The sequence below is a fragment of the Ambystoma mexicanum genome, chromosome 10, assembly GCF_040938575.1.
Source record: "Ambystoma mexicanum isolate Mex_15411 chromosome 10, UKY_AmexF1_1, whole genome shotgun sequence".
Classification (NCBI taxonomy): domain Eukaryota; kingdom Metazoa; phylum Chordata; class Amphibia; order Caudata; family Ambystomatidae; genus Ambystoma; species Ambystoma mexicanum.
The window spans coordinates 1,033,541,732-1,033,565,224 of NC_090932.1; the positions used below are offsets into that span (position 1 = coordinate 1,033,541,732).

Below are 23,493 nucleotides of genomic sequence, written 5' to 3' on the forward strand. Positions count from 1 at the left end.
GCTCTTAAGTGCAGACTTCACCCATTTCTGCAACTCTACAGAAATTTAAGTTGGGGAACTGGTCAAACCCACCGTCTCGGTTTCCTTTAACCACACCCACAATGCATTAGTCCCAGGCCTGTCCCACCCAGTATTACTAAAAGACTAGGCGGCTGTTGTGCCCGCAGAGGACACTAAACCCCATAACCTCTGTGTATATAGATTTGGCACAATGCCAACCCAAATATGCGCTGAGAGTATGCTTTCTTTGTGCCCATGCTGAAAATGTAAATGTGTTCCGTGCATTGTTTTCTGGAAAAAACACCTTGTTTTAAACTCGCTGTATAAAAACCAGTTACATTAATAATATAAATTGGTAACCGGCGCAGCGATGCCATGGGATACACTTCATGTGGATTGGCTCGTTTCCGAGCCATACCACAGTGTAATCCTGTGGATTTGCCTGCATTGCGTGCCAGGTACACTGACGTACGCCGCCATCGCTGACTCAATGCTTTTACACGTACAATGCATTCTGCACGTGTAAGCCAATATGTGAAATGCACATTACTACATTGCACGTATAAAAGCATTCCTCTCCATTCACGACTAGGGGTCAACTTGGCCCAAAATGACAGTGTTGCTAGAACTAACGCGTACTGCTGTGACTGCCTTTTCAAACTAAATGCCGCTTGAAAAGGTTTCACTACGGCATTAGTATCCCGGGGGCTACAAACCCGGAATACTAACGGTAATAACCCCCTCCCCGGTGGGCCATTACCGCCTAATGGTAATTCCCTTGGGACCCCAGTTATAACTTTGGGCCCGAGGGGCGTTACCTTAGGTGGTAATGGCCCGTTGGCGAGGGGGTTATTGCTACAATATTTCATCAAGGTATTATTTAGGCACAACCAGATGGAGTTCTCTGGAACATGTCAAATTCCTAAGTGTATAAAGCAAAGTGTAATGTGACTGTAAACGAATCTGTGGGTGCCCTGCTTTCTTTTTGATCACTAGAGTTCCATTATATGGATTCTTAGTTATATTAATGTGTCCCTCATCTGTTTGTCCGGGACAGTTGCCTTGTTTATTCATTCTTTACTTTGGTAAACATATATTTTCAATGCAATACAAATTTCATGTATGGATGAATAATTTGGGGATAAATGATTTTGACAGTTTAATGGGTAACCATTTTAGGCACACGGCACTCTAGCCCATTTCATGGTGGGCGCCATTTTGAAGCACTGCAAACTGAAGTCCTGCATTTTTCCGGCACGCATGCGTCTAAAGTGAGGGCTGTGCTTCCGTTCAGCAGCCAAAAGGGGCGTTGTCACTATTCATTTGAGCTGACTTCAACTAGCAACTAAGATGCAGAGCCTCTCCAGCAATTTAGTCAAGGATGAAAACTAAGATTTTCTGAAGACAAATGGCAGCATTCTTAGAAATGGGACAATATCGAACCCCCGGCTCAAATGCGGGATTTGTAGCATTGTAGTAATGTGCTTTTTCTTTGGGAGCTGCTGCTGTAGAGCAGACGAGAGTTCATTTTCTCTCCCTTCCTGGTTGGGCAGTCCCATTGTATACCAGTGGTCAGCTGCTGGAGTTGAGAAGACCTATTATTCCCCGCGGCGTGCACTGCTGTGCTGATTAAGATTATGTAACATCGAAGGACCCTCGTTTGATTGACGGTGAGCCAATGGACTTTTCGTTTTAACAGTGGCGCCTCACAGCAGTCTGTCATGGAGGGAGAGGAGTTGGTGACTGGCGCCAGGTGCGATAAGAGGTCTGTTAGCAAGGGGAGCACAAATTAAGTCACAGGACTAGGAGTTTTTCAAATGAAAAACTCCTTTTATCTCTGCTCTCTTAGTTGGGGGAGTAAGCCCCGCCCACCTTGCATATAAACAATCCTCGTTCATGTACTGTATGCGTATGGCATAGTGCAATTAGAGAAGCCTACCAAGAGGTTGGGTTAGCCTGTGTATACAGCCGGCCCTGCATGGACATATGCTCACATTGAGTTGACTGACAGAACGAGGACTCAGTAGAAGTTAGTTTACGTGGTGTCTCGTAGTCCCCTATGTATTTTTATTTTTTTGAATTTGTAGCGCGCACTACAGCCCGCAGGCACTGAGGCACTATTACAGGAGCAAGTGAGTAGGCTTGATTCAGGGTTACAAGAGAATGCGGCCCAACAGTAAAGTTACTTGGTCATGGTTACTAGGAGCAAATACAGTAGTTATTAATATTGATACAGACAAGGGTGGATGAATATTTGACAAACAGGAATGCAAATGGGGATGTATGATGTGTAGTCCTACACATAGCAGGGTCTTAATTGCTTTGCAGAAGGAAAGATTAGTTATGATAATCCTGATATGAGAGGGGAGGGAGCTCCAGTGCGAGTTCCAGTGCATAGCGGTGTTTAGCAATGATGGCCCCCTGAAGCCCTCCAAATGTTTTGGCCTACAGCTTCCATCGTCCATGGTTTACCTAGTATAGTCCATGGTGAAGGATAATGGGTGTCTTAGGCCAAAACATCAGGAGGGCCGTAGGGTGCCTACCACGGTATGCGACCATTTCATTGACCGCCGCTTGAAGGCTTACAATTTGCTCTACTCAAATATACACATATGTAATGTTTGGATAGGAGGGGTCTGCCGTGGGGTGGCGGGGCACTCCTAACAGGAAAAAAAAGAAAAAGTTCAAAAATAGGTCGACCAAATTGCAGATATAAAACATGAATCTATGAAACACCCACTGCTGCTGTAGAGTTTGAGGAAGTAGTCAGCCTTCCTGCCTCCCTGAAACTTGAGGAGAACCATCTCCGGTTCCGGAAGCACCTCAAAACCTTCCTCTTCGCTTCTGCCTTCTCTCTCCCTCTCCCCTGCTAAACCTCCTTAACTCCCCTTCGAAGTCTGCACTTAACCTGCATCTGGGCCACTCTGTGACCTCGGCCCAGGGCCCAGCCACTCTCCACTTGCACTGCCTCCCTGGCTCCCCCTGCACTTCGGGACTGTCACTGCATCCCTACAGCCGCCTTCCCAGCACTTGCTCTGCACTTACCTCGCACTTGCCACCAGCTGGCCCTTTTATTCATTATTTATTATTTTATTACGCTACTTACCCTGTATTGCACTTTCCCCCCCACCTCCTCCCCCTGCACTTCTCCTTTTCCCATTACCTCTGCACTTGCGCGATCTGAATGACACCTGGCCTAGTAGGATCGTTTGTCTGTCTTCCCCTTGTTTCCCCCCCTCCCTGCCTCGTCGCGCCTTGAAACACTCGTGTATAGGCGCGTTACAAATACCATATCATATCATATCATATCATAGTCGTTTCTGATACAGTGGGACTCATTCTACGTTTGGTGGTATTTTGGCAGTAAATCCACAGAAATCCCACCAAACAGATTTACCCTTACTGCCACTTGGTCTGGCGGAATTACCACCTGATTGAAGTGATGGTGCGGCAGTGTTGGTCCCCATTTATGGAGTCCATAGGGATTCCGCTTGAATTACCAGCAGTGGTAATTCTGCCGAAATGGCTGCATTTTGGTAGTAATGTGGCAGAATTACCTCCAGCATTTTGCTGGATGTTTTTCCTCCACCTCACCGCCAAAACCATATTTGGCCGGTGCGGTAATGCTGCTCCGTTACCGCCACATTTAGCTGCAACGCCCAACTTGCAATGAGGCCCAATGTGTGGATTTCATAATCTTCTGCCACTTTACAATGTTGGCCTCCGCAGACTCCATTCTGCACTGCTTTTGTGTCTGTGATTTATTCAGCGCAGGTGCCTAGCACCTATGTCTTTGTGTCCCAGATACTCTGTATCCTACCATGACATGCATTCATAGGTGCTCTTTCGGGAGTAGTGCTGAACCGAAGTGCTATACTAGTGCTTCTTGTGGAGTACCACCATGAGGGCCTCTGACTGAAAAATGATGTGCTCAAAGGTACAGCAGGGCTGCTTAAGGAGTGCCTTCACAGATGCTACCAACTGAAAATGGTCTTGTTGCTGAAGCGCTGCATTAGTGCTGCTCTAAAGCGCTTTAATGGCACTGCTACCGGAGTGCCACACATGGTTTTAAGAGATGAAGTTTGACTGCAGAGGATCGAAATTGAGATTTTATGAGCAGGAGCTCAAAGTAGCTCCTGGCCATTGGCCATCTTCCAGGAGCCAGGAGCGACTTCGGTAGAACCAGGAGCTAGTACACAGCTCATGAAATGCAAACCCTTACCTCTTGCCCATGATGTACCTTCTATTCTGCTTCATATCCCCCTTAGGTGGGTCTTCGAGTTGCTTTATTTATATTACTAAACATACCAAGTTAATTTCACATATGTATGTTATTATGGCGCCAGTTGGCCTGGAGAGTCAAAAGTAGCTCCTGGTAATTGATTTTTTTCAAGCTAACCAGGCTCTCAGCTAGACATGTCGAAACCTGCGGCTGTACTTCCATGGGCTTTGCATCTAGAGCACCAGCTGGGTGCTAAGTAAAGAAAGTAGATGTTTACGGGGAGTAGTGGTGTTTTGCACTTAAAATCCCCTTTCTCCAGCATGGGGTCTGGCATGGATTCATATGCTCATGAATATTCCCCGTCTTCAGGCTGGGAATCCTCGGTAAAGAAAAATCAGTATCACTTTCGTTTCTGATCTGTCTTTCTTAGTAGTAACCAATCACTGATCTCTGGGTCATACTGCCCCCAGCCACTGAGTGCCCTCTCCCTAAGCCCCGCCTCTGGCAGCCATCCTCAGATTATTACCGCACGCTCAAGTGTTGGGAGTCCTCGTGTTTAGCTCTCGAGGTTTTTATTTTTTATTTATTTTTTTTACTGCGTTTTCACGCTTTTTCGGGAGAATTTCTCATTTTTTTCGGTTTAATCGAGCCTCAAGCTCCACCGTTTCTACTTCCGATAACGGAGACCCGTTTCGGAATTCTTCTACGCCCCTCAAGGGTGAAGTTTTCATCGAGTTTACACTTTTTGGAGGATTCTGGAAGATATGCGGCCTACCTCAACGGACATGGCCCAGGACAAGGGGAGCTCGACGCCCGGATCCAAGCTGTTCAGGAACTGCCCTGGATGTGGATTGTATAACGTTTTCAAGGATTACGAGCATTCGCGATGTCTCTACTGCCTCCATGGGGACAAGACTCGTGTGGAGAAGGACTGTGCGTTATGCAAGAACCTTTCGGAACGGACCAAACAAGATCGTCGTTCCCGCCTCGCCACCTGGCTGGAGAAGGGCACAGCAGGGGAGAAGGCAAAGAAGAAGTCTGAGCGGACTTCTAAGTCCTTTGAGGGCGCCCCGGCGACGGGGGCCCAACAGAAGGCCAAGCACCGCGAGTCCGCGGGCTCCGGGAGTCCCGAAAGGTCGGGCTCTTCGGTTGCCAGGAAGGAAGGAAGAGGAAGTCCAAGAACCCAGGTAGGCCGCTGGAGAGGACCCGGTCGATCTCGAAGGGGGAGCGAGGCGCTGACCCTCCCCCCAAGGCGAAGGCCCAGGACGCACCTAAGGTGGTGAGGGCTTTGATCCACCCGGCTAAGGCCTCTACCGAAGTGGTCGCTGCGACCCTGGCAGAGCCGGCTGAGACTACGCCAATGGAAACGGCCTCTGGGCCCAGAGTATCCCTGCCGCTGCGGAGGGAATCCTCTTTCCAGCCCATCGCTAAGACCCCCGTGAAAGCCCCGGCTGAAAGAGAGGGGGGGGAGGGGGCGGTGGCCATTACAGACTCGGAATCAGCCTCTGAGGAGGAACTGGTGGAGAACGAGAAGGGCCTCAACTAAAGGTGCATAGGCCTCAACGAGAGGTTCATAAACCTCAATGAGAGGTTTGAGAAGGTTCGATCTCAGGGGACGGTCCCTGCTGACGTGATCGAAGATGGCAACGACGACGACGAACAGGGCCCAGTGGAGTGGCCATCCCGTCCGTCGCAGCCATTGCCCGAGCCCCAGGATAGCTCGGCGGCCATTTTGTTGGCAATCCAATCCTTATGTACCGAGATAAGGACGAGATTACCACGCACCCCGACGGAGTAGCCGGAACCAGGCCCGTCGGGGAAGCCCTCCGAACAAGCGGAGGAGAGTCCACCCCGCTCTGCCCTTCGTACCTGCGACACCGGTGGACCCCTCATCCCCCTCGCCGGACCCTAGAGAGGATACGGCGACGGGGATGGACGATGATGGCGGCGATGACACAGCGGACATCCCGTCGTCCTCTCCCCCCGTCCCCCCACCACTGTCCCCAGCCGACGAGGTTGGCTCTTTCCACGCCATGATAACCAGGGCATCCAAGCTCTTCCAGCTCTGCCCTGAAGAACAGAAAAAGGAGGGGTTTCTGTACCAACGGCGAGAGGCTAAGAGGAAGACGGTCCTCGCGGTGCCTTTACTCGACGACATCTGGGACGAGGGGCTTGCTGTCCTCAAGAACCCTGCCATGAAACCCGCCAAGAGGGACAGGTTCGAGAAGAAGTACCGAGTCCCTGATGCCGGCCCCTTGTGCCTCAGGGCCCAGCCCACGCCGGACTCGGTCGTCTCGGCAGCGGCTAAGAAGGCAGCGGGCGCGGCGGCTTCAACTTCCACTTCCCCGCCGGACAGCAAGGGCAAGAAGTTGGACTCTATGGGACGGCGAGTCATGTCGGCGGCGACGACGATTAAGGCGGCCAATGCCTTAGCGATCGTGGCCCGCTACGACAGGGAGCTCTGGTTCAAGATGGCTCCCCTGCTAGATTTCCTGCCTGATGACAAAAGGGCGGAGGCCCTAGAAATTCTGCAGGAGGGCGAGGTGGCGTCGGATCACGCCATAACGGTGGCAACGGACATTGCCGATACCAGATTTCGCCAACTGGGCAACAGAGTTTGCCTCCGACGAGGATGGCTCAAGGCGACAGACTTTCGCCAGGACGTCCAGACCAGAGTGTTGGACATGCCGTTCGACGGCAACAACCTTTTTGATAAGGCGGTGGATGAGTCTCTACAAGCCATCAAGACCGACTCGGGGACGGCCCGGGCCCTTGGGGTGCTTCAGCAGCGACGGCCCTTTCGGAGCCCCGGAGGCAGACAGGGTGCCTTCAAAGGATCCAGCGGTGGCTCCTCCACTTACCGCCAGGCGGCCCGCTCCTCTTCCCAGGAGGCCTACAGAGGTCGCAGCAAGCAAGGGGGGTTCCCGCCGTCGTCGCCAAGGAGGCCAAGGCGGCAAGGTCGCTTCCAAGCAAGACTGACCCGGCCGGGTTGTCGGGGCCCCCACCGAAGCACCCCGGTGGGAGGCCGGCTGACTAAGTTCGTCAGTGTGGGAGTCCATCTCCACCGATCGTTGGGTGTTGGACACCCTGGCCAACGGGCACTCGCTGGAATTCCTAAAGAAGTGCCCTCGCATTCCTCCCGTGGCCAGGAAGGAGAATCATGTCCCTCAACTTCTGTTGGAAGTTAAGGCGATGCTCAAGAAAGTTGCCATCGAGCTCGTCCCCAGGAGGCTCCGGGGCTCCGGAGTATACTCAAGGTACTTCCTCATCAGAAAGAAGACAGGCGGTTGGCGCCCCATCCTGGACCTGCGTCGGTTAAACAAATACATCAAGGCGCGGAAATTCAGGATGGTCGCCCTCCAGCACGTGCAGGGACAGCTGGAGGAAGGCGTCTTCCTATCGTCGTTGGACCTGGAGGATGCTTACTTCCACATCCCCATTCTAAAAAGGCACAGGAAGTTCCTCAGGTTCGTGGTTCAGGGACGCCACTGCCAATTCAAAACCCTACCGTTCGGATTAAAGTCAGCACCCAGGGTTTTCACCAAGTGCCTGGCACCAGTGGCGGCACGGCTGTGCCTGCAGGGGATCCACATCTACCCCTACCTGGACAACTGTCTAATCCGGGCAAGATCAAGGGAACTGGCCGTCGATCATACGGCGAGGACCGTCCGGTTGCTCACGGAGCTGGGGTTCGCCATCAACTACCCCAAATCCCACCTGGTTCCATCGCAAGTAGCACTGTTTTTGGGAGCGAAGCTCCATACAGTGGAGCAATTGGCCTCCCCTTCAGAGGAGAGGACCAAGACCATCCTGGGCAAGGTGCAGCGCCTGTTAGCCACGGACGTGGCCAGGGTGAGGTCCATCAAGTCCCTTCTCGGGATGATGTCCTCATGCATCTTACTTGTGCCCCTTTGCAGACTTCGGATGCGTCCGCTACAGGAGTTCCTCAATGCCCGCTGGTTTCAGGCGAGGGGCTGCTACGAGGACAGGATCCCTCTCGACGAGGAGTTCCGTCGGGCGATCCTATGGTGGGGCACCCGGGCTCACCTCACTACAGGCACAGACTTTCAAACCTTGGCGTTTCAGGAGACGGTGACTACGGACGCCTCTCTGGAGGGTTGGGGGGCCCGCACCGGAGATATCCACACAAGAGGCCTTTGGCTCCCGTAGGAGAGGTCTCTTCACATCAACATCTTGGAGCTCTGAGCAGTGTTCTGGGTGCTCAAGTCGTTCCTCCCGTCCCTCAAGGACAAAGTGGTGAGGATCTTCACCGACAACACCACCACGATGTTCTACATACGGAAGCAGGGGGGCACCAGATCCCCAGCCCTATCCAAGGAGGCCCAGGATCTGTGGCACTGGGCTGTCGCCCAGGGGATGTTTCTGGTTTCTTTCCACCTGGCAGGAATAAAAAACACCATTGCCGACTCACTCAGCAGGGAGCTGCGCTCGTGGCACGAGTGGGAACTGCGCCAGGTTCAAGTGGATCGACTCTTCCAACGATGGGGCAAACCCCAGATCGACCTGTTCACGATGGCAACGAACTCAAGTGCCAGAGGCTCGCCAGCAGGTTCCCACAGCCGAGGAGCATGGGCCATGCTTTCTCGTTCCCTTGGGACGGCCTGTTTCTATACGCGTTCCCTCCATTGCCGTTGCTGCTCTGCCTCATCAACCAGCTCAAGAAGTCCAGGTGCAGGATGATCCTCGTCGCACCGGCGTGGCCGAGGCAGATCTGGTTCCCGGACCTTCTGGATTTGTCAACGTCCCCGCCAGCCAGGCTGCCGGCGGACGCGGATCTTCTCTCCAGAGAAGGAGGCGCCATTCTCCACCACGACCCACAGTCGCTGAACTTGCAGGCCTGGCTCCTGCAGCACTAGAGTTTGGAGGGTACAATATCCCGGCTGATTGCAGAGAGGTTCTTGCAAAGGCCAGGGCGTCCTCAACTCTCAAGTGTTACGGTCATAAATGGAAGAGGGTCTCTGTCTGGTGCTGTGCACAGAAGATTAACCCTCTGGGAATTACGGCCCCTCCAGTGCTGCCGTACCTGCTGTCACTGGCCAAGGCTGGACTGGCTCACGCCTCCATAAAAATACATCTGGCTGCCATCTGCCGATATACCAGGACGACGGGACGGGCGTCCTTGTGGTCTCATCGCCTGGTGAAGGAATTTATGAAGGTACTATTCCGATCATTCCCACCGGTGAAGGCTCCTTCCCCGGCGTGGGAGCTTAATGTGGTGCTGACCAGGCTCATGGGGGCCCCCTTCGAGCCTATGCATTCGGCGCCTTTGAAGTTCCTGTCATGGAAGACAGCGTTCCTTGTGGCCATCACCTCTGCACGACGAGTGGGAGAGATTCAGGCCCTATCTTGCAAGTCTCCATATTTGACTTTTCATGACACGAGGGTGGTGCTGAGGACGCACCCCTCCTTCATGCCCAAGGTGCCGTCGGACTTCCACCTCAATGAGCCCTTGGTGCTACCAGTTTTCTTTCCGTCGCCTTCGACGCCGGCCTAGAGGACTTTGCACTCGCTGGATGTAGCTAGAGCGCTGAAGTTCTACATGGACCGCACGAAGAGTTTTCGGAAGACGTCACAACTGTTTGTGAACTTTAGTTTAGTTTATTATTTATAGGGCGCGCCATACCCTGGGGCATCAGGGCGCATAGGACAAGAATATGCTCAGCTTAGTTACAAGTACATAATAAGTAGTAACAGTACAAGGGTATCCTACAATGCACAGTATATAGTAGGCATATATATACACGGCCGGAACTAGGTCCAGAGCCAACACAGTTTTACAGGTGTGGATATACTATCGGGAGTATACAATAATATATACAGTAGTAATATACATACAATATATAGTATACAATAATATATACAGTAGTAATATACAGGTATCAGGAACATTCCAGTGCAAAAGGAAGTTGATTTAGATAGTCTGGTATAGGGGTGCCAGTGGAGCTTGTTAGTTTACCAATGGAAACAGTCAGGACAGGGAAGTTAGTTAGGTGTCATTTACTCTCAGCCAATTGATCAAGTTCTGCCTGAATTTCGCAAAGGGCTGGGGTTCTCTGATGCCAAGGGGTAGTGAGTTCCACAGCTGCAGAACTTTGGGTCTGTGAATCAAGGGAAGGCTCTCTCGAAGACTCCCATTTCCAGATGGCTCTCCGGCTGCATCATGCATTGTCACCGGTTGGCAAACCGACCGCTGTCCGGCCGTCAGAGCCCATTCGACCAGAGCGATCGCTGCTACCACGGCGTTCCTGTCTGGTGTGCCCCTGCTGGACATCTGCAGGGCTGCTACGTGGAGGTCGACGCACACCTTCACAAGATTCTACTGCGTCGATCCGGACTCCAGGGAGGAGTCCAGGGTCGGCCAAGCAGTGCTGCGCAACCTGTTCGCTTAAGGTGAGCCTGGTGAGGAGGTAAGAGACGCTTAATGTTGAGCCTGTTGCCACCTCCCGTGGTTGTGCGTGTATACTGCTATGTATTCTTTTGTTCATGAGCATGTGAATCCATGCCAGACCCCATGCTGGAGAAGGAACAAGTTAACTTACCTGTAACTGTAACTGTTGTTCTCCAGCATGGGTCTGGCATGGATTCACATGCGAACCCTCCCACCTACCCCTCTGCGGCTCTTCACTAGGTCATACTGCCACTTCGCGTGCTACCAAATCTGAGGATGGCTGCCAGAGGCGGGGCTTCGGGGGAGGGCAGTCATTGGCTGGGTGCAGTATGACCCAGAGATCAGTGATTGGTTACTACTAAGAAAGACAGATCAGAAACGAAACTGATACTGATTTTTTCTTTACCGAGGATTCCCAGCCTGACTAAGGGGAATATTCATGAGCATGTGAATCCCTGCCAGATCCATGCTGGAGAACAACAGTTACAGGTAAGTAACTTGTTCCTACTGCGTTATACCTTACAGATTTATCTGTGGGTCCCTGCCCACGTCCTTGCGGCTGTATTGCAGGGTTTGGTGAAACAGCAGTTTTCCTGCTTTTCTATGGGGCAGGGGCAGGTAAGCCATAAACTACTTTTTTTACCGGTGTAGAGGAAGGTTGGTCGGCATGGGATGGGCATGCCCCACTAAAACAAATGCATCAATAAGACCCTCACAACGAGATGGGCCAGGTCGTATCTGTGAGGATGACAACTTCTTTATCTTCCTGAAGTTATTTGGGTGCCATGTAGGCACTGACTTGCGCAATAGACCCCTGAGGAAAGGTAGCAACCTGCATTTTATATTTAAATCTGCACACATGGTTGGAGATTCAATGTGAAACGCAATTAAACTTCTGCTACAGATTTTCTTAGTGTTCCCTTACTACCTTAAAGAGGTTCTAAGGGGGCGGGGCGCCTACCAGCCCCACATAGTATTGTCCACAATATTTGCACACACCACTAGCCATTGGCAAGTGATTATTCACTCTTGGTAACTAAGAGATGTTGGGCTGTGTACATATGAAGAGCAGACATTCATACCGGATGCAAGTTACTTTTATACCTTGCTAGTAACATGCAACTTCAAATAATTACCCTTCGTGCATCAATAACAAGGATGTAGTTTCACTGCCCTGCAATATCAGTGCACCATCTTTTTCATTTCAATCCAATGTTTAGCTCAAGTTGGACTTTGGAATGGTGGTTTAGTTTCAAGGAGTCCATCTGCGGTGGGGCGTGCTCTCCTTCTCTAATGATATGGTCTCTTTTTACCAGAAATTTTAAATCTATATTCTTCTGTCCTAATTAATTGTTAAATTAACGTATCACAACTATTGAGTTTAAAATGTAAACATGTTACTTAAAAATTGGTGCATCAGAAACATTCTGAAAATTATATGCATGACACCTGTATCTTTAAAAAAATCACAATCTAGTGGTTATTTGCCCTAATGCTGCTAGTTTCAAAACTACTTTTGCCAGCAAATTAAACAATATTTGGTCAAAAGACCGGAACCCAAAGTGCTCATCAATTTCAAACACATTTTTTCCCAAAAAAGTTATATTGAATAAATTCCAAATTGTATGTATATGCTGCGGGTATTCATGTCAAAGTGGACTCTAAGCCGCAGGAGTCCCAAACATGACAATTCAGCGGATACACAACCACTCTGAGCTGATCACGATGTTTGTCAAAGGCACACAATATTAATCGCAAAGAAACAGCCGACCTGTGTTTTAGACCACGTGTCTTCTTCCAGGCTGAAGTAGATTCCTTATTTTACACCCAATATTGGGTGATTTGGGTGAACTGATACATCCATTTAATGGGGCCGCCAGTGTGGTCTTGAATGGATACTATACTCTCTTGCCGGGTTGGCCTCTGTAATTTCTGCATTTGCCAGCAGTAGAGTCCTCCGTCTGTTGTCCCAATGTGTGTAGTTGAACAGGATGCTGCATGGGCGTTTATAGTATGAACTATGTTATCTTGATTTCTATTGCACACCACTACCATTTACAGGGTCTGCAGGCACTCCCGTGGCTCTGTAAGAGTGGGTGGGATAGGTTAGTGAGGGAAGAGTTATAGGATAGAGATTGTGCTCTTCTGTTGATGTTTGCAGAACCAGGAGAAACGGGCGTCTGTGCGTGTCTGCTTTCAGAGTTGCTTGAATTGCCTTTGGACATGTGTGGTACCTACGTGGAAGGAATGCATGGGAGAAGCTAGGAGCAGGAGATGGTAGTTGTTTGATTGTTGGTTCCTGGATCTGTGCTGTCCCATGATTGCCTTGAGCGAAAAGAAAACAAATTATCAGTTGTGAAGGACACATATGAAATCTATATATTTCGGAGGCTTGTGGAATTTGTTTAGATTCACATGCTATGCATAGGCTGACATCTAGTGGTAGCTGCAGCGTATTACAGTTTTTGAAACTCGAAAAGGGACGTCGACAGGGCGTGCCAATAATACTATCCCTAGTGTGACGTCTACTGTACCCATGGTCTTTCACGCGTCAAGGTCCCTCAGATTGTTTTTTTTTCCACCATCATAGTCTGACGCATATCGTAGAGTTCCTTCTTCGCTTACGCAATTATCTAGAAAAGGTTTAATTGTAGTACATCTTTCTGTCCTTTTGATATCAGTTTACTGCAAGATCTTCAGCGAAGGCTTCAAGGACAAGTTTCAATCGTCGACCGCTACATCCACCTCGACGATCCTTTCTCTACGGCCTCTGCCCTGCACAGTAGGATGATCGGGGAGGTTCATATTCTAGTCTTGTTAAGAGAATGCATTTCCCCTTTACTTTCATCTACTTCGCTAGGCTGCCACCCCCATACATCATGGAAAACACGCCTTTTAAATGTTGCCCTTCCTGTAATGGGAAATTCCCCTGGAAAGACTTGGACCAGATGTGCAATCTTCATCTCCCCAGGGACCACGCTCATTTTTCAAATGGTTCAGGCCTAAAACCCTAAAGGACCTCAAGACCAAACGCGGGCCCACCATGCCATGCAGGCTGAGACCGCCATGGACGTAGCGGGAGCCTCCAGCGACGGCATTATCAATGTCTTCAGTGACGCAGAGGGTGATCAGGATCCATCGGATTCCCACGTGCAAGCCCTTGACCCCAAATGGCAGGCCGGTGGTTCTGCTACAGGGATAACACTCAGCGGCTCAACCACTACCAAGTCCCGTCACATAAAGCACACCTCCCACGGGCGAAATTGGACCATGCCGTCGACCGATAGGCCACACGGTGGTTGAGGAAGAGGTCTGAATTTTCCCTGTCTTCTGGGCTGTTGCGATCACCACATGACCGGCCCCCGAAACAGACGGTAAGTCAGTTTCCGACACTGTGTCTAAACCTACAAAGTCCTCAAGTGCCAACGACCGGGCGTTGAAAGACGCGTCAACAGCCTCCAAAAAAAGCACAAAGCTCTCTAAGATGAGCGAGTTAATCAAAAGCACGTTCCCGGCACCCTGTTAAAGGGCCGTAGGTCAAAAAATCAGAAGTCTTCGATGTCCCAGGGGGGAAAAAATCCAAGCATCTAAAAGCAGGAATTTTAATCCCCAAGAGGGCACGCTTTCAGGGGCTACGCCCCATAAGAAAGTCCCTGTCCCATAGCCCCCACCTACACCCACTATTCCTACTCCTTTGGTACTGCCAAGCTCCTCACAATGGACAACAGAAGAATTTGAAAGTTATGAGGAGGATAAGGATATTAATAAAACAGGAGTTTTATTAATTTCTTTGAGCACCCCAAGGTCCTCCAAAACCTTCATGGGACTCCACAGAGCGGGGCAACAGCCACTCAGCCAACTGCCAAAGCCTGCCTGGACTCCACGCAGGCTTCCACCTAGGGCAAGACACTTACTACTATACCACGCAAGGCTCCCAGGACCACATACACATGCCCAGACGACAAAGGTGACACGGTGGATGTGGACCAATATTATTATGATGATGATGATGATGATGACTGACGCATACGTCATCCAGTCCCCAGATCACACCGACCCACCGGTGGCAGACTCACCAGTAGACAACCAGTTAAAATATAATGACCTGCTCCTAAAGACTGCAGAGCACTTCAAAATATGATATATTTATTTATATTGCGCCCATACAAAAGGGGAGGACAAAACAACGATCTCACTAGGCCCATTGACATTGAGAACAACGCTAGTGCAGGGGAGAGGGAAGGGGGAAAGTGCAGGGGAGGAGTGGGAAGTGCTGAACACGTTATCAAAACAGTGTGGCCAACAAGCAGCAAGTGCAAGAATTAGGCGCAGCCAAAGGGGGGGGGGGTCTAATAAGTGCGGGTAACAGACTGTAGGGTTGCAGATACAGACCCAAGTGCAAAGGGTAGTCAGGAGGCAGTGAGGGTACCCAGCTTGGTGGGCAGGGATCTGGGCTCAAATTCAGAGGGTAGCCAGGTGCCCAGTGCAGATACAGACAGATCAGCAGGGGAGAGGAAGTGTGAAGGCAGAAGCAAAGTGAAAGGCCTTGAGTGCTTCCAGAACCGAAGATGGTTCTCCTCAAGTTTCAGAGAGGCAGGGAGGCTGTTCCAGAGGGAGGCCCCAGCTGAAGAAAGAGATTGACCACCAACTCGTTGCTTGGAGAAGCGACTGATCCTGAGGAAGTTGAAGGTGGAGGAGCAAAGAGCTCGAGTAGAAAGGTATTTCCGGAGGGAGATTGTAAGGTATTGCGGACCCAGGCCCCAGAAGGCCTTGTGGATAATGCAGAGGGTCTTGAAGGTAATCCTTGCAGCCACTGTGAGCCAATGAAGACATTTCAGGTCTGGAGAGATGAGATCCATGGACTTGAGGCCAAGGACCAGTCTCGCGGTCCTGTTCTGGATGAGTTGCAGAGGGCGTAGAGTAAAGCAGGCAAATTTAGAAAGAGGCTGTTGCAGTAGTCTAGCCTACAGAGAACCAGGGCTTGAGAGACAGCTTCTGGTGGAAGGAGAGGAAAGGAAGAATACCCCTGAGGAGGTGCAGTTGGTAGTTTGACTTCTTAGAGACGTCAGAGATGTGTGGAGAAGCGGAGTCAAAAGATGACCCGAGGTTCTTAGCCTCACAGGTGGGAGCAGGAGGGCGGCCAACGGAGGCCGGCCAGAGGGTGACGATAAAGGAAGGTGTAGGAGTGCTGATGAGGAGGATCTGTCTTAATGGCATAAAGGCAGAGGTTGTTGGCAGCACACCACTCCTGGATTGCAGACAGTCAGATGAGAGAAGAAGAGGTGGCAGAGGGGAGCCTGAAAACAAACTGTCGTCCGCATAGCACTAAAGGTTGGAGCAGAGAGCAGCAATGCGATGGGCGTGGGGTGCCAGGTATTGGTTGAAGAGCCACAGAGAAAGGTTAGACCACTGGGGAACACCACAAGTGGAGAGTGAGCTAGATGAAAGCAACGACCCAAGTTGGACCTGGGAGGGTCGGTTGGAGAGGATAAAGGTCAGCTAGGGCCTGATCATAATACCCAGGTTATTGGAGTCGTTGAGCAGGATGGCATGGTTGACCGTATCAAAGGCAGAAGAGAGATTGAACAGGGTGAGGACGGAGGGGAGATGGGAATCCGGGTTAGAGAGCAGGTCTTCGTGGATGTTCAGGAGCAGTTTCCATGGTTCTAGCTTCTCTGAAGCCAGACTGATGGTCATGGAGACAACCAACAGAATCAGTGTGGAGGATCAGCTGGGAGATGGCCAGCTTTTCCCAGGAATGGAGTAATGGAGATCGGGCGATAGCCGGGGAGGAGGAGTCAGATGTAGGCTTCCTGAGAAGAGGGTGCACAAGAGTGTGCTTTAGAGGGAAGGAGACGGCTCCAGTGGTGAAGGGGTGGTTGCAGAAATCAGCCAGGGCAGGAGCGAGGGTGTCAATATGGTTCTTGATGGTTTTGGCCGAACGGGTAAGAACCTGTTTTGACAAGACTTTCATAGATCAGACTTGTCTATTAATCTCGTCGGGGGAGAACATAGGAAAGGCAGAGAAAGTGGGAGGAGAGGCGGTTGCAGGGGGGCCAGATGTAGCGGAGAGAGACGCTGAAAGAGGAGGAGAGGACAAGAGTGGGCCAGGATGTTCTGGGTTTTGGAGATTAAATGAGAAGCCACGGCCGTGCAGAGGGCCTGGGAGGGGACAGGAGAAGTAGAGACTGCAGAAGGATTGGCCAGCTCCTTGCAGATTTTAAGGGTTCGGCCGACTTGTTGGATGCCGCAGAGACGCGGGCTTGGATGTGGGCTCTCTTCTTAGTGCGGACAGAGAGCTGGTATTTCCTTTGGAGCAGGCGGCAGTCCAGTTTGCCAGAGGATGCACAAGATGCCCGCCATTTTCTCTCAGCTGCCCTACACTTGCGTTTAAGGGTGACAAGGTTAGAGTCGTACCAAGAGTTGCATTTGGCTTTGGGCTTCAAGCAGATCCTCATGACAGGGGCAAGAACATCGAGAGTATAGGCGATAGCAGAGTGGAGCTTGGAAAGGGCAGTGTCAGTATGGGAGTCTGCCAGAGGTGGAGGAGGGGGAGAGAAAGTGGCAGCGAAAGCCTCAACTGACACACACTTCATGGGCCAGATGACCGAGAAGGTAGGTGGCAGTGCTGTAGCTGGCTTGACCCTAGGGGTAGAGAGTGAGTGATGGGAGGAAAGGAGAAAGTGATTGCTCCAGGAAGAGGAGTGGTAAAAAGGTTGCGAGAGGGGGAGGGTCAGAGGAGATGAGAACATCCAGAGTGTCCTGCAGAGTGAGTCGGGCCAGAGGGAAGAATAGAAGGAGAGAGAGTTGCATAGGTCGCAAAAGAGCCCAGAGGAGGGACAGGAAGAATCCAGGTGGATGTTGGTCACCAAGGAGGAGGAGTTAAGTGGTCCAGGCCAGGAGGGAGGGGTAGAGGTCTGCCCACTTGGAGAGGAAAGAAGTAATCTGACCAGGTGGCCTATAGTAGTAATGGTGAGAGGCCAGAAGAGAGAGAGAGAGAGCCTGCAGATCAGGCATTTGAAGGAGGAGTAGGCCTGCATAGGAATCGAAGGCAGGAATCCACTCTGGGAAGATCAAGGCTACACCCCCACCGGGACGGTTCGTTCTGGGGCGGAGAGGATCTTGTAGTCATCAGGGAGGAGAGTGTCAAAACCTGTGATGGAGCTGGCCGTGAACCATGTCTTGGTGAGACCAAGGACATCAAGGTTAAGTTCTTCCAGGAGACAGCAGATGTCAGTGGAGTGTTTGACAGCAGATCGAGAGTTGAGTGGCAAGATGGAGAAGGTTGCCAACCTTGAAAGACTTCCGGGGATGGGTAAAAATCAGAGGTACACCCTGCAGAGGTGTAGAAGGAGTCCGAGGTGGGGGGGGTTGGGCAGAGACAGGGGGCAAGGTTACCAGGGAAGAGGCAGAGGTGGGAGGCAAGGAAGTTGGAGAAGGAAGAAAGGGAACAGCAGTGGACGGAAATAAGTTGATGAGGCATGGGAAGCGTCTATCAAAGAGGAGGAGGTTAGCCAGGGGTCCTTGGAGCAAGACGGTGCCATTCAGGTAGACATTAATAATAACAGAGGAGTAGAAGGAGGCGAGGAGGTCCTCACATCTGGTGCCACCATTAATGGGAGAGGAAGACAAAGAAGAGAGCACAGAGACCATGTGAAGAGTCCATAGCTCTGGCGAAGGAACGACAAAGTGACACATAGACACACAAGAAGTCTGAGTCGACAAAGACTTCGTGGAGGACATCTTCCGGGATAAAAAATCAGAAACCTAATTTATCTCCCTATTGCAGTCAGTACAGAGACTCATCCCTCTCTGCTCACACCCAATTTAACACAGGCAGTCAACCCGCGCATCAAGATGTTCAGACAGTCCCCATCAGACCCCTTATACGTTAGGGGGCAGTTAAAGCCCCACTCTTTAGTAGTTAATACTACGAGAAAGAGGGCAGGAAAACCTCTGGCATCTGCCAAAGACCCTTCTGACAAGGAGAGTAAGAAAATCTACCCCCTGGGCAGGAAGGTAGCTTCTTCGGCAGCCTACCTAATAAGAATTGCTAATAACACAACGCTATTTGCCAGTTACAATTGTCACACGTGGGATGAAATCGCTCAACAGATACTCAGTCGCACAGCCCCTCAAAACACAGCTCTCACTCACCATCGCAGAGGGGAAACAAGTAGCCAACTGCATCCTCAAAAACAACTTGGACGCAGCAGACAATGCTGGGAGAATCGTGGCAGAAGGCAAACTGATTAAATCAAAGCACATAAATATTCCTTAAGTTGAATATTGTAGACCCAATTGGCTGCGGAAATGGGCAAGCATCTGTTCATGGTGCATCTCACTCGGTGTACATATTTATTATTAAACCATGTAACACTCCTATTCTATTTTACAAAACTATTGTATTCATAATTTTACAAAATGTACTTAAAACAGATTGCAATTAGGATTCAATCTCAGTTGCACAGCAGTTGTGGACAACATCAATAGTGTTCATCAGATTTTAGCCTTAATTATTACTATCCTTCCATTTTCTCATTAAAATTTGATGCAATCAATTCTAAATGTCCACATTCTCTCTCCATCTTCATTCGTAACCCAACATGTTTCGCTCCTCACTCACACACTTTAAGATCAGTTATCGTGGAGTTTCTTCAGGGGTGCACTAATATTTGTTTGTCAAATTCAATATGAAAATGCCTTTTCTTTATCCTCTCTTTATGACAACAGTTTGTCGTTTTTCATGTAACACTGATTAAATGCCACGTATGGCTACAGAAATGGTTTTGTCCAAAAAGACTGAGTTGAAAAGACGTACCCAACCAAAAGTCAAACTTTTAGAAGGTAGAACATTTGGTAGATTTCGGCCTTTTGGTTGAGTAGGTCTTTTCAGTTCGGTCTAGGGCTGCGGGGGTGACCCCCCCCCCTCTGCCCCCCGAGCTTACTATACTGTGAGCGGGGGTTGCAGAGGTGTCCCCTGCAGCTGTCCCACAGTCCCTCCCGCCCCCCCCCCCCCCCCCAAAAAAAAAAAGAGGGCTGTAGGGGGGTATACAGTACAGTGAGCGGGTTAGCTGCGGGGGTGTCCCCCGCAACTCCCAAAGGAAGAAAAAAAAAAGAAAGGACCCTGTGTTACTGGTACCCGATCACGGAAGTGAAAGGGAACCAATGTTGCAGGGACCAGCAAGTCAGTGGCACGATAAGTAGGGGACTGGGGGTGAGATTGTGTTTGGGGTGTCGGCGGGGGTTTAGCCAAGTTTGAAATGTTCAGGGGAGAAAAGACCGAAGGTTATTTCGAAAAAATGATCTTCAGTCTTTTCTCCCTCAAATGTTTAGCTCGGTCATTCAACCCCAAACCACGGCAAACAGGCTTCAAACTTGAGACCCAGGCAACCCTTCTAAACATGCCCATTAACCCCAAGTCTTTGTTTGGGAAAGCAGTGGAGGATGTTCTCGAGCGCAAAAGGGTTAAATGACACCTTCAAATCCCTAGGGCAGCTCACCAACAGCAAGAGGGGGCTCTAACTCTTGCTGTTTCAGAGGACGAAACTGCCAACAGGCCTCAAATTACAATCGAGGTGGCCAAGGTTCGTCCTAGGGTTCGTCACAGGGGCAATCCTCAAATGGGTTTTCAAAAAGGCCAAAGAAGGTCTCAAGTAGGGGTAGATCCTCCTCAGGAGGGGGTTTAACCCCTCCCAAGCAATGACCGCCCTCTACACTTTCCCTCCCATGCACTCCAGTAGGAGGTAGTATTTCACACTTTTCGCAGGCATGGGCGGGGATCACTTCGGGCAAGTGGGTACTTTGTGGTGGGTAGGTATTGTATAGAGCTGATCCAAACAGCCAACCACCCGCCAGGACAAAAACACACCTCCCAGGAAGAACAACATATCCTGTTGGAAGAGGTGAAGGTACTGCTTCTGAAGGATGCCATAGAAATCGTCCCAGTAACCAAGGGTATTTATTCAATGTACTTCCCTGTGCTGGAAAAAGACTTAACAATGCGCCCTTTCCTAGACCTGCGTCCTGTGAACACCTATGTCAAGCCACAACAATTCTGCATGACAACGCTACAGAAGATAATCCCACTGCTGAAGCAGGGGGACTACATTGCAACCTTGGATATGAGAGATGCAAACTTTCATATTTCAATGTTCCCAGCGCACAGAAGGTTCTTGCGTTTCAAAATAGCAAACCAACACTACCAATTCAAGGTACTACCCTTCGGCATAGCCTCCACTCCAAAGGGTATTTACCAAAGAACTAGCGCAAGTGGCAGCGCATCTACGCAGAGAATCAATCCCATTGTACCCTTATCTGGATAACTGGCTGATAACCGGGGAGTCCCCCCAAATTTGCAAGCAAAATACCCAGGAACAATCGATCTCCTATTCCAATTGGGTTTCTCCAGTCAATGAGAAAAAATCAAGTCTCGTTCCAAGCAAGACAAAACAGTTCTTCGGAGCTGTCATTAAGACAGAAGAGGGTCTAGTCTTTCCGTCAAACGAAAGAGTGCAAAACCTACTGCTGCAAATACCTCCGTATCTAGCCAGTCGCCAAATAACCATACACAAAGCTTGCTCTTGATGATGGCATCATGCATTTACCTGCACCCGCACGGCTGTGCATGCGTCCAATGTGAAAGTGGTTAGCAAAACAGTGATCGAGTTGTAGTTTCGCTAACCCTAGTGCATGCACTACTCTGGTGGTCAAAGGAAAACCTATTAAAAGGAAAATCTTTTCACAACCCTACAGTGCAAGCAGTTGTCACAACAGACGCGTCACTCACCGGGTGGGAAGCCCATTACCTTCACCACACAGTGCATAGCCTGCGGACACATCACATCCCGAAATCACATAAACCTTCTGGAATTGTTTTCAGCGCTCAAAGCACTCCAAGCTTTCCAAGTACACCTGTCGGGTCAGTACAAATCCTCAGACAGCACAACTGCCATGTTTTACGTAAAAAACAGGGGGGCACACACTCTCCAAGTCTGTACAAGCTAGCACAAAATATTTGGAAGTGGGCACTCAAGCGGAGCATGTTTCTAACATCGCAACGTGTTCCAGGGGAACTCAATTCTCTGGCAGACTCATTACGTAGAGATCCTCGAACAGCACGAGTGGCATATCGACAGAAATATTGTAAACTATATCTTCTCGCTATAGGGGTTACCCTCTTTAGACCTGTTCGCCACAAGCCAAAACACGCAATGCCCAGACTTTGCATCCAGTTTTCCCCAACACGGGTCCAAGAGGAACGCCCTGTGGATGAGCTGGTCAGGGAAATTTGCTTGTTTTTCTCCCAACTCCGCTACTGAGCAAGGTGGTAAACAAAATGCACCAGGAACAAGTGACACTAATCCTAGTTGCTCCTATGTGGGCGAGACAACCTTGGTTTCCACATCTCCACAAACTGGTGATGTGCAATCCATTCAAACTCATGTGCCCCTTCAACATGGTACACAGCACGGGGGGGCAACGTTACACCCACAACCTCTGTCTATGAATTTGGCAGCTTGGCTCCTGAAGTGATAGAATTTGATGATTATTTGGCGATTTTAAAACTACCTCAAAGGTGTATGGACATCCTCAAGGAGGCACATTAACCAAACCCCAGACACTGTTATTTTAACAAATGGAAAAGATTTGTGATATGGTGCCAGTCAAAAGAAATAGACCCGCTAGAATGTACTCCATCACACATTCTACATTACATGCTCCACTTACTAGACTTGGGTCTAGTATTTAACTCGAAGTTCACCTAGCGCCTATCCGCTTACACCACTTCTCAAAATAAGGTGTCCTGGTGGAATATCCCCATTATTAAAGCATAAAAAAGCTCCACCCTCCCATTTCAAACCCGCCTCCAGGGTGGGACCTAATGTGGTACTTGCAATGCTCATAGCCCCCCGCCCCTTTGAGTCTATGAAAAAGTATACATATACATATAAAACAGCTTTTCTGGTGGCTATCACCGCCATAAGAGTCGGTGAACTACAAGCTTTGTCAGTGCAAAACCCATTGTTTGTTATATACAAAGACAAATTGGTATTGAGAACACACCCTAGGTTTTCACCTAGTTCATTTCTAAGTTCCATGTCAATCAGTCCTTCGAACTACCAGCTTTCTTTCAAAACCCTTCAGCTGAGAAAAAACTCCATACACTAAATGTAAGGAGGGTGGTCCTTTACTATGTAAACAAGACTAGACCGCTAAGAAAAACAGACCAACTGTTTCTCTCCATAGCACCTGGAAGGGAAGTTGACGGTGTTTCAAAGAACGCCATCTCCAGATTGATAGTCGGATGAATACAGCTCTGCTACTCTGTCAAATCTGCCTTTCACACCAGATCTTGCTCTACCATGGGTACAGGAGCTACTTTGGCCTTTATCACCAACGTCCAGCTGGATGCCATTTGCAAAGCAGCTACATGGAGCTCTATCCATACTTTTACTCAGTACTACTGCATTGACACAGATTCTAAAGCAGATTCAAAGGTGGGACTAGCTGTGCTAAAACATCTATTTGCCACTGTACCTTCTCACAACCCACCACCTTCTCCAGACACTGCTTGCTAATCTATGCATAGCATGTGATCTAAGCAGATTCCACAAGCCTCAGATGGGATACATTACTCACTATAATCGTATTTCTGATGCTTGTATCTGCTTAGATTGACATGCACCCACCATTCCTCCCCTGTGGAGTAGAAGGTGCATAGATGTTTTTCTGGCTTTCTCCAGCATGGGGTCTGGCATGGATTCACATGCTCATGAATATTCCCCGTTGTCAGGCTGGGAATCATCTGTAAAGAAAAAATCAGTATCGGTTTCGTTTCTGATCTGTCTTTCTTAGTAGT

General features: G+C 49.8%; 1 protein-coding gene across 3 annotated transcripts in view; it reads left to right on the forward strand.

Moving 5' to 3' along the window:
* The window catches only part of LOC138491968 (dihydropyrimidinase-related protein 2), a 581,041-nt gene that overhangs the window by 352,635 nt on the left and 204,913 nt on the right, over positions 1 to 23,493 (forward strand). The window lies entirely within an intron of this gene.